The following is a 10,610-nucleotide window of genomic DNA, read 5'->3' on the forward strand; positions in this document are numbered from 1 at the left end:
TTATGCTTCACGTCTTGAAAGCCACGAAGATTGATGAGAACCAGATCATAAAGAAATCAAATGTCCTGGTAGGATTTAGTGGTGAAACCACGAACACTCTCGCAGAAATCTACCTGCCAGCCTACGTTGAAGGAGTCTCATCATATGAAAGATTTGGGGTCCTGGATTGCCTTTCATCCTACAATGCAATCCTAGGCAAGCCTTGGTGATGTGACTCATATTTGAGCATATTTAGTCCCCGAATTGGCCTCGTTCCTATGCTTTTTAGTGCATAATTAGGTCATTTACTATCTTTAGTTTCCCATTTTGCATATTCTTTGAGGTTTTGTTGCCTTGGTAGGAGAGGAGTGCAAACCTTGCATTTTTATGGCAAAATGGAGCTAAATTGATCGAATTCAATGACCAAGCATCAAAGGGAAAATGATACTAGAAGGCTTGTGTAGATAATAAAGTAGATTGGGCAATGATAAAAGGATCCTTGCATCCTCAACAAGATCCCTGAGGATTGTTGAGGAAAGAAGAAAAGAGAAGTGCCTGACTCAGGATCCGAGCGGCTCCCTGCTAATCCGAGCATCTCCCTGCCCACCAATCCGAGCGTCCCGATGCCAAGACGCTTGTGTTGAAGCCAACTAATCCAAGCGTCTCTCCCCTGATCCGCTTGGATTCCCTTGCAGACTCCACCGTGCCTACTGCCTAGATGCTCAGGACGAGCGTATATCCTGGAGACTACCAAAACGGAGATGACTATCTCCTTGGAGAGGAGAACTTACTCAACTTTTCTTAAGGGTCTTAATAGTCATTTAAGCCGTTAGTAACCCTAATCTTTGTACCTAATCTCTAGTATAAATACCCCATTGTACTACCTAGATTAGCACCTCATCTTGATCTTATCCTAATCAAGTCTTAATATTCTCTTAATCTTATATTCAACTCTTAATTTAGCATTAATACAAATCTCATTTCTTAATCTTTCCTTAATTTCTCTATTGTTCATCATTTATTTTGAGTAATTAGAAGATTATTTGGGTTTATTTGGAGGATTGACAACCTTCCATCAATCATTATGTACTTCTATTATTCTTTACTTTATTATTTGGAATCATCTTTATAGGTATAATTTTCTCTGAATCCTTTTTAATTATTGTTAATCATCTTCATTTGTTCATCATGTTTTGCCTTGCTAGTATGATTGATAACCTTGTTAGCATGTTCAACTTGATAATGAGTGAGCAGTTTCCTTAACTAGGGTTAATTGGGAATTAGGGGAAACCAACATGGGGATTGATTCGTGCTTAATCTAATATGTTTTCAAAATTAATTTGCTCTCTTGTTGTGATTCCAACTTATGCACATGTTATGTTTGATGAAATGCGAGCCTATGAATCCTTGTATTTTTTACCCATCACTTACCTTTTCAATGAGACTTGTAAGATATAAACCAACTCGAGTCTCATTAGACCATGCATATAGTTGGATATGAAGGATTAAGTCGACTTGTAGGTGTTGTACAATCTAATAGATTTGGCTCCGGGACCCAAACCTTCTTAGGGATTGTAATATTTACACTAACTCGATCGCATCACAACAATAAGTGCTTGCATCTAGTAGAAAATATGTTTGTATGATCAAATCCCATGAATCCCCTTTGAACCCTTGACACCCTAGTGCTTTTAATCAATTGTTTACATCTCATTTTAATCATCTTGCTTGTTTTCATTACTTTATTTACATTTTTGATTAGTTTAGTTGATCTCCCATCTCAACCCAAATTGTGACACCCTTAGACACAACCATTTGCAATCAAAAATCCTACATCAATACCCGTCCCTTGGGATCCGACCTTTACTTACCTCTTTACTGAGAGTAGAGTAGTTTGTGAAGTTATAAATATTATTTTGGTCTAGGTAACTTTTGACGACAAGTAACAAAACCGATGAACCAAAATTGGCGCCGTTGCCGGGGACGGTGTTAACTTGATTTAATTTTCTTTGATTGTTTTTAGTTGTGTCTTTCTTTACCTTGGGGAAGTCAAACTCCTCAAGGTTTGTTCTAATTGTTTTCGAGTTATTTGATATTTTGCATGTTTAGGGGATCACAAGGTAACTTGTTACCCATTGATCTTGAAAGTGAAAGAACTTTGACCAACAATAGAAGACTTGCTAGAAATACTTTGAGAGGTATTGGTGAGATTGTGGACATTCAACCAAATAATATTGAGTTCATTAACCCTTTTGGAAGAGACGGAGAGGATAACCGAACACAAAACCAACCACAAAATCAACCCACAATGCCTAAATTTTCATCACATTCCGTACCAACCGAGGAGAACCTACCAAATGGTACTCCTACACCAGAACACTTAACCGGTAATTTCATTGCAAAGTCCGCATTTGTACAATTAGTTGAGAGAAGTCAATTTGGGGCGATGCATAGGCAAGACTCTCATTCTCATATGGAGACTTTTTGTGACTATTGTGATGCGATTTCTCAAACCGTCAGGAGTGCGTATTCCTGACGGAAAACAGGCTATTCTGACGGTTTTCAGTTTGCCGTGTTTTTTTTGTAGTGGAAAAGACTAACATGTTGAGAGCCCAAATCACCGGGTTAAAACAAAGGGATGATGAATATTTGTATGAAGCATGAGAGAGATTCAAGGATACTTGTCGATCTTTTCCACGCCATGGACTTAGCGAGTGGTTCCTTGTACAACAATTTTGGAATGGTCTATATGAAGACTCCCAAAACATTCTCAATATGGGATCAAATGGTATGTTTACCGAAGTTGATGATAATCAAACATGGAACAAGATTGAGGAAATGGCGGTCCATAACTCACAATATAGTAGACCTCGGAAGGCTACTAGAGGAGGAAAGTATGAAGTGGACTCTATTACTCAATTGGGTGCTCAAATTAGTCCTCCTATTGACACCATTAATTTGAAGTTTGAGAAGGCTATGGCTAAACTTGAGGAGGCCTCCAAATCACCTAAGCAACATGTTAATGCCATGGTGGCATCTTCATCAATTCCAAGTGTAGTATGTGAGAGTTGTGGAACTTTGGGACATGACCAAAGTGAATGTAGGGGAACAAGTGAATGCTTTCCAAGCATACAAGAGTGGTACCCCTTATACCAACTATTACAATGAAAACACCAAATTCCATCCCAACCTCTCATACAAAAGCCAAAATGTTCAAAACCCTCAAACAACATACACCCTACCTCCAATGAGAAACCAAGCTCAAAGACCCTTTTACAATCAAAACCAAAGTTATCAAAATCAACCTCCATACAATCAAACAAATGACCAAGGTTTTGATGTTCAAAAAGCGGTCCTTGAAATGCAAAAGAACCAACAAGAATTTTTCACTCAAATGCAAAAGGATAGCCAAGCAAAAGACATCACCATCAACAACATACTAGCTCACACAAAGATGTTGGAGATCCAAATGTCTCAATTAGCATCTTCTAGTTCACAAAGACAAAAGTGGCAATTGCCACCTCAAGGTAATCCCCCAATACATGAGTCGGTGAGTGCCATCCATTTGAGGAGCGGTACAAGCTATGAAGGGCCGAAGAGACCCGTTGATGAAGATGTTGTGAATGCTAGTGACAAGGAAAGAGTTGTTGAAGACTCTAAGAAAGAAGAATAACCCACCACCATTCAAGAAGTTTCAAAGGAGAATGAAGAGAAGGCTAAGGAGAAAGAGCCTATTGTGATTCGACTTCCATTTCCAAGTCGTCAAGCTAAGCCTAAGTTTGATGAACAACTTGGGAAGTTTATGGAGATTGTGAAAAACTTGGAAGTCTCAATTCCATTTACGGAATTAATCAATCATGTTCCAGCCTATGCGAAATACATGAAAGATATTCTTACAAAGAAGAAATCCATCCGGAAGCTTGAGACTATTGCTTTCACTAAGGTGACTAGTGTCATCCTACAAGGAAGTTCACCTCCAAAACTAAAGGATCCGGGAAGTTTCTCTATTTCATGCACCATTGGCGATACTACAATCAACAAAGCTCCATGTGACCTTGGGGCAAGTGTGAGTGTCATGCCCTACTCGGTGTGCAAAAGGTTAGGAATGGGAGAGCTCAAGTGCACTAATATCACACTTCAAATGGCGGATCTATCAACGAAGACACCTTTAGGGGTATGGGAAGATGTGCCGGTAAGAATTGGCAAGTTCTTCATCCCGGTGAACTTTGTTATTGTTGATATAGAGGAGGATTCCAACATTCCTATCATTATAGGAAGACCTTTATTACACACCGCGGGAGCGGTGATTGATGTGAAACATGGAGAGCTCACACTCAAAGTGGGAGATGAAACGATCACTTTTAATCTTGGCAAGACAATGAGAGCTCCCCGACTACATGAGCCATGTTTCATGGTTGATCATTATAGCCGGGAAAGTGATAGGAAGAAGTTAGCATCTCAATGCAAAGAACAAGCTATGGGTAAAGAATCACAACCCATATGGGAGAAGAAAATGGGTAATCTCCAAGATGCTCCATCCAAAGAGCAAGAATGTTTCAACAAGAATGAGAGCTTGAATAGCTCGCCACCACTCATGACAAGAGAAGAAGAAGGCCTCATTGGCCATAATGAGAAGAAGAAAGAGGAGTTGTTCTCATCAACTCAGGATACTCTTGGGGAACAAGTAGACAAAGTATGCGGTCTTTGGGATGATGAGTTTTAAGGGTTATTCAATCCTTATATTGGTAATACTATGACCCAAGACCACAATGAAGAACAACATGTGCAAGGGTCTATTGAGGATCTTTATCATAATAATGAACAAGCATTCGACTACTTTTTCAAGGTGTTGAGCAATATCAACAACACCTTGGCTATGCCCCCTTGACATCTCATACATGGATGAGAGTTTGGTGGAGTTTTCCCTAAACCACCATTTGTAAATATTCTAACCTCTTAACTTGCATTTAACTTATTGTATTGCATTTTTGTCAATTTTGGATTTGTATTTTTATGCGTTGATCAAGATTTTCATTTCGAGAGAAAGTGAGGGAGGGACTTAAATGTTTATTGATGTGTAGTGTTTTGACATAGTGTGGGGATAACAATTGCCTACGCTATCCAAAGCCTTCGCAGTGCCCCCACAATGAAGACCGAGGGAATGAAGAGTAAATGACACGGGTTATGAAATACCCACAGTTGGAACTGAATCCGTGAGGTACAGGGACAATCCAAGCGGCCCGACAAGAATCCGCTCGTCCTGAAGAAAATCCGAGCGTCCTGGGAAGAAGACGATCGTCCTGGGAGAGCTGGTGAAGAAAATTTTTGGTCTGACTGAAGATTCGAGCATCTCCATATAGAATCCGCTCGTCTCAGTCAAGACGCTCATCTCACAGAGGATCCGCTCGTCCTACTGCTGGTAAAAATTAGGATTTCTCCCTGATAAGGAATCCGAGCATCCTCTAGGAAATCCGCTCGTCTTCCTTCAGAAAGACGCTCGTCTTCATCAGAAGACGCTCGTGTCAGCACGGTCTTATTTTCTGAAACAAGCTGAAACAGAATCCGAGCGTCCCGACCCAGATCTGCCCGTCTCCCCTGTACAATTCAAATATAAAAGGATTAAAACCCCGCCTTTCCCAATTCATTTTACTCATTTAAAACACAAACACATCCCCAAAACCCTCAAAACCCTCAATCCCTCCATCCAAAAAAATCAATTTTCTCAACTAAATTCACCCAAATTAATTCCAAACTCCCTCAAAACTCAAACAAATCACTCCTTTGTCAACAACAAGCAATTAAAACACCAAAATCCTCAAGCTTTGAATCGATTTTCTAGGATACAAGGCAAAATTCAAAAAAATCCTAAATCGATTTGAGTCTTATTGAAACTTGAGGAATTCCAGCAAATCTTTGGGTGTTACTACATACAAGGAGAAGATGGCCAGAACAAAAGGAGGAAACAAGGCACCTCCAAAGAAGACTCTCTCAAAAAGGCAGCAAGCTCTAAAAGCTTCAAAGGCTTTGGTGGTTCAAAGTGCAAGGATGGAAATTGAAGAGACTACTCCTCCTATGGTGGAAACTACTACTTCTACTCCGGTTGTTGAGCAACTAGATGATTATCCGGAGGTAATTTTCACATCCGATGCTCATAGGAAGAAATTTGTATCCCTTGCTAGGAAATCTATTTTACCACCAAGTTTATATGCCAAGAGACCTTGACCAAATTGGGTGTCTTTGATCAAACCAAGAATTTTTTCGAGTCCATGGGATTGCTTACTTTGTTTAATATGCAAGAGTTGACCTACTCATCCCTTACCTTGGAGTTTTTAAGCTCATTGAAAGTTACGAAGGTGGAGACTCGAACAAACATTGAATTCCGCCTTGAGAATGTTGATAGAAAAATGTCTTTTGGCAAGTTTGGTAAAGTTTTTGGCCTTAGCAATGACTCGACCTATGTGAAGAAACCCGTCACAAAATATGATCCCGCTCCTTTATGGAAGGCTATTATCGGAAGAAATTTTACGTCTTACCATGATTGTCGTGCCCTTTATGTCCATCATCCGGGCATAAGGGTGTGGCACAAGGTTGTTGGGCATACTTTGATTGCTAGAAAGGGAACAAACCACTTCACCGAGCTTGATTTTTTTTATCTCGAGTCAACCTTGAATATTGGTAGAGAGTTCACCCCAAGGTACAACATTCTTCAACTTTTAATTGAGAGGTGGCTCAATATCGATCATGGTAAGGAAGGTACGACCTGTATTATTAATGGAGGATTGGTAACTTATTTGGCAAAACACTTCAACCGGAATTTCAACAAAGATGACATTTATAAACCGGTTAAGGGAGGCCATATCATTGATCTAGCCACTATAGTTCAAAAATTCAAATGGCTCAAGAACGACACTCTTGACAACAAATTCGGGTGGCTAACAAAAGATGTCAAGTCCTTCACTTTACCGAAAAAAATTTACCGACTCAATGTCCATAGGCCAAACTACCTTCTCCCACTCTCCGAGGAAGCCGAGTAGATTATACAACATCAAAGGGAGGACATTGCCGAGCCCTCCTCCTCTATTATCACTCCACCCTACCATTCATCTACCATGAGTTTCAACCCGAAAATATTAAGGTGGGAAATGACTACTTGACTCTTTCGATGCAACAAATGCACAAGCAAGCTTACAAAGATAGAGTCGATGCTTATAGAGCACAATATCCGCCTCTCTTACATCTAGCTAGGCAAGGACTTCTTGACCCATCTTGTCCTTTGCCTAGTTGGGCGGATAAAGAAGTCTTCTTTCCTAGTGCTTCTAGGGGTGTTAGCTTGGGTGAAGAGGAGGTTGTTGTTGACAGTGGTGGAAAAGAAGGTGAAGAAAATGAATAGAATGAAGAAGGTGAAGAATAAGAGACTAATGAGGAAGAAGAAGGAAGTTCAAGTGAAAGTGGTGAAACCTTCGGATCTATGGAGGTTGATGAAGATTCTAGTGAACAAGTTGGTGATGATGATGGAGATGCTAGTGATGTCGCCATGGGCGATGATTGAGGATTAGCAAGCTCTTGGGAGGATGCCACAATACTTTGTGAGTCTCCTACACCTCCTTTAGGCTTTGTTTATTTCTCTTGTTTTTCATATAATTTTTATCTTGATCATGATTTTGAGTCCTAGCATCATTTAGAGGACTCACACCTCAGTCCCATTGAGGTGTTTCTTTTATTGTTTCCACATTCAAAATCCAAAATGACAATTGTAGTTCATGCATAGCATGCTTATGCATGAACTCCCTCAATTTTTGACATTAGAAATAATGTCTATTTTTGTTTGGGGAAGTTTATGCATATGCATTGGAGCTAATCTAAATTATGCTCTCCAACCAAAAAAAACTCATGCATCATGTAGTATAGTTTAGTTGCATCACTTGTTTATATGTCATATAATTTGCATTTAGCTTAGAAATCATGCATTTTCATATAAATTGCATAATTTCCTATCGTATTGGCCATTGAGGACAATGCCCATACTAGTGTGGGGATGGGAAATTCTAACATGACTTTTCAAACAAAAATGATAAAAATTGAAAAATTTTGAAAAATAAAAAAACATGTCTTTTTATTTCATAATTCATAGAAACCATAAAAATTTGAAAAATTTCAAAATCCAAAAACATGTTCTTTTCCTTTATTATGTATTCTTGTATATATTGTGTTTGTTCATCCTTTTTCACATTGATCGACTACGCCACATCTGAGAGATGAGGATATTGAAGACTACATGGTATGATCTTTCCAATCTCCTTTTTCCTCTTTATGTTAATGACTATGTGGCTTTATTTTGATTGATGCGGTATAAACAATGTGAATTTAGGATTGTATTTAGATTATTTGGCATACTAGTTGGTAGAAGCATATGCATTAGGTTGTATAAATGTTAGTTGCCTCATGGCATATAGTTGCATTTAGGAAAAATTTTGTGAAACCATCTATTTGGGAAGCTTGATAAGTGTATATAAGACCCTTGTAGATACTTTTTCTTCTTAAGACTTTGCTTGTTAGAATACTTGTAAAACACCCTAGGATGTGTCATGCTAGTATCCTTTGACCCATGGATTAAGGCCTAGTCAAGAGTACCTTGTGGTGTGATAACTCCTTGCCTACCATTTATTCCAAGGTGACCCTTAAAACCATGCAACCATCCATCATTCATATTCTACCACATTTTTGTCATCAAAGGGAATGGGCACAAAAATTGTTCAAAATTTGAGTTCAAGTATTGAAATGAAAAATGAAAAAGTTTACAATTGCATCAAAAGAAAAGAGGAGTAAGAAAGATGAAAACTCCTATGCTTCAAAAATAAGCACCCTCACTACAAATGGGGTGACTTTGAAAATGTTCAAAAGAAATGCAAGAAAAAGTAGAAAAATTGTCAAGTGTTGAAAAATGCCAAACATCAAAGAAATGGCAAAGAAATGTTCTCAAAATGTCAAATGCCACAAATTGGGGGAAAAAAAAAACAACCGCAAAGCAAACTCCCACATGAAACTCAAATACTATTGATCCCTTTTCCATCGTATCCACTTTTGTGCATGGTAGAGAGGGGACGACCCTTCTTCTTGTCTAGGAAAGAAGGAGAATTCCGCAATCCTCCAGTGTTTCTAACACCATAGGGAGTCTACTCTTGACGAAAGCATTTAACAAATGAGGACAAAGATACCCTAGCTTGACACAACTTGGAGGTGATTTATTGGTATCCTTCTAGGCTTAGTATTTTGAATAAACCGTATCTATAATGGAATGTGTACCCTTATATTGCTTCCCTTGTAGATAATTTCCGCCACTTAGATGAGGAAAGTGGCTATTCATTTTTGTAGATGCATCCATTACTTGTTTTTTGCGCTTTAATGCTTGGATGTGTCGCCATTTTGGCATGCCCCACCTTGCCTTGCAAGAAGGTATCCTACCTCATGGTTGTCTTGTTGTGAGTTGAAGGGGCGGAGTAAGACCCGCTAATTGTCTCACATCGGCTATATTAGTAGGTTAGTTTGAATAAGGGTCCTAGTTTTTGTCACCTCTTTACTCGGGACGAGCAAAGGTTCGGTTTGGGGATATTTGATGTAACTCATATTTGAACATATTTAGTCCCCGAATTGGCCTCGTTCCTATCTTTAGTTTCCCATTTTGCATATTGTTTGAGGTTTCGTTGCCTTGGTAGGAGAGGAGTGCAAACCTTGCATTTTCATGGCAAAATAGAGCTAAATTGATCGAATTCAATGACCAAGCATCAAAGGGAAGACAATACTAGAAGGCCTATGTAGATAATAAAGTAGATTGGGCAATGATGAAAGGATCCTTCCATCCTCAACAAGATCCCCGAGGATTGTTTAGGAAAGAAGAAAAGAGAAGTGCCTGACCCAGGATCCGAGCGGCTCCCTGCCAATCCGAGCGTCTCCCTACCCACCAATCCGAGGGTCCCAATGGCAAGACGCTCATCTTGAAGTCAACGAACCCGAGCGTCTCTTCCCTGATCCGCTCGGATTCCCTTCAGACTCGACCGTGCCTACTGCCTAGACACTCGGGACGAGCGTATTTCCTGAAGACTACCAAAACGGAGATGAACATCTCCTTGGAGAGGAGCACTTCCTCAACTTTTCTTAAGGGTCTTAATAGTCATTTAAGCCTTTAGTAACCCTAATATTTGTACCTAATCTCTAGTATAAATACCCCATTGTACAACCTAGATTAGCACCTCATCTTGAGCTTATCCTAATCAAGTCTTAAAACTCTCTTAATCTTGTAATCAACTCTTAATTTAACATTAATACAAATCTCATTTCTTAATCTTTCCTTAATTTCTCTATTGTTCATCATTTATTTTGGGTAATTAGAAGATTATTTGGTTTTATTTGGAGGATTGACAAAGTTCCATCAATCACCAAGTGCTTCTATTATTCTTTGCTTTATTATTTGGAATCATCTTTATAGGTATAATTATCTCTTAATCCTTTTTAATTATTGTTAATCAACTTCATTTGTTCATCATGTTTTGCCTTGCTAGTATGATGGATAACCTTGTTAGCATGTTAAACTTGATAATGAGTGAGTAGTTTCCTTAACTAGGGTTAATGGGGAA

At 39.0% G+C, this 10,610-nt stretch overlaps 1 non-coding gene across 1 annotated transcript; it reads right to left on the reverse strand.

Moving 5' to 3' along the window:
- Positions 1-2,580: 2,580 nt before the first annotated feature.
- LOC141636023 (small nucleolar RNA R71) lies at positions 2,581-2,687 on the reverse strand. The gene has a single exon (XR_012540667.1). It is a non-coding gene; the product is annotated as a small nucleolar RNA R71 (small nucleolar RNA).
- Positions 2,688-10,610: the final 7,923 nt, after the last annotated feature.

This window comes from Silene latifolia, chromosome Y (genome assembly GCF_048544455.1).
Source record: "Silene latifolia isolate original U9 population chromosome Y, ASM4854445v1, whole genome shotgun sequence".
Classification (NCBI taxonomy): domain Eukaryota; kingdom Viridiplantae; phylum Streptophyta; class Magnoliopsida; order Caryophyllales; family Caryophyllaceae; genus Silene; species Silene latifolia.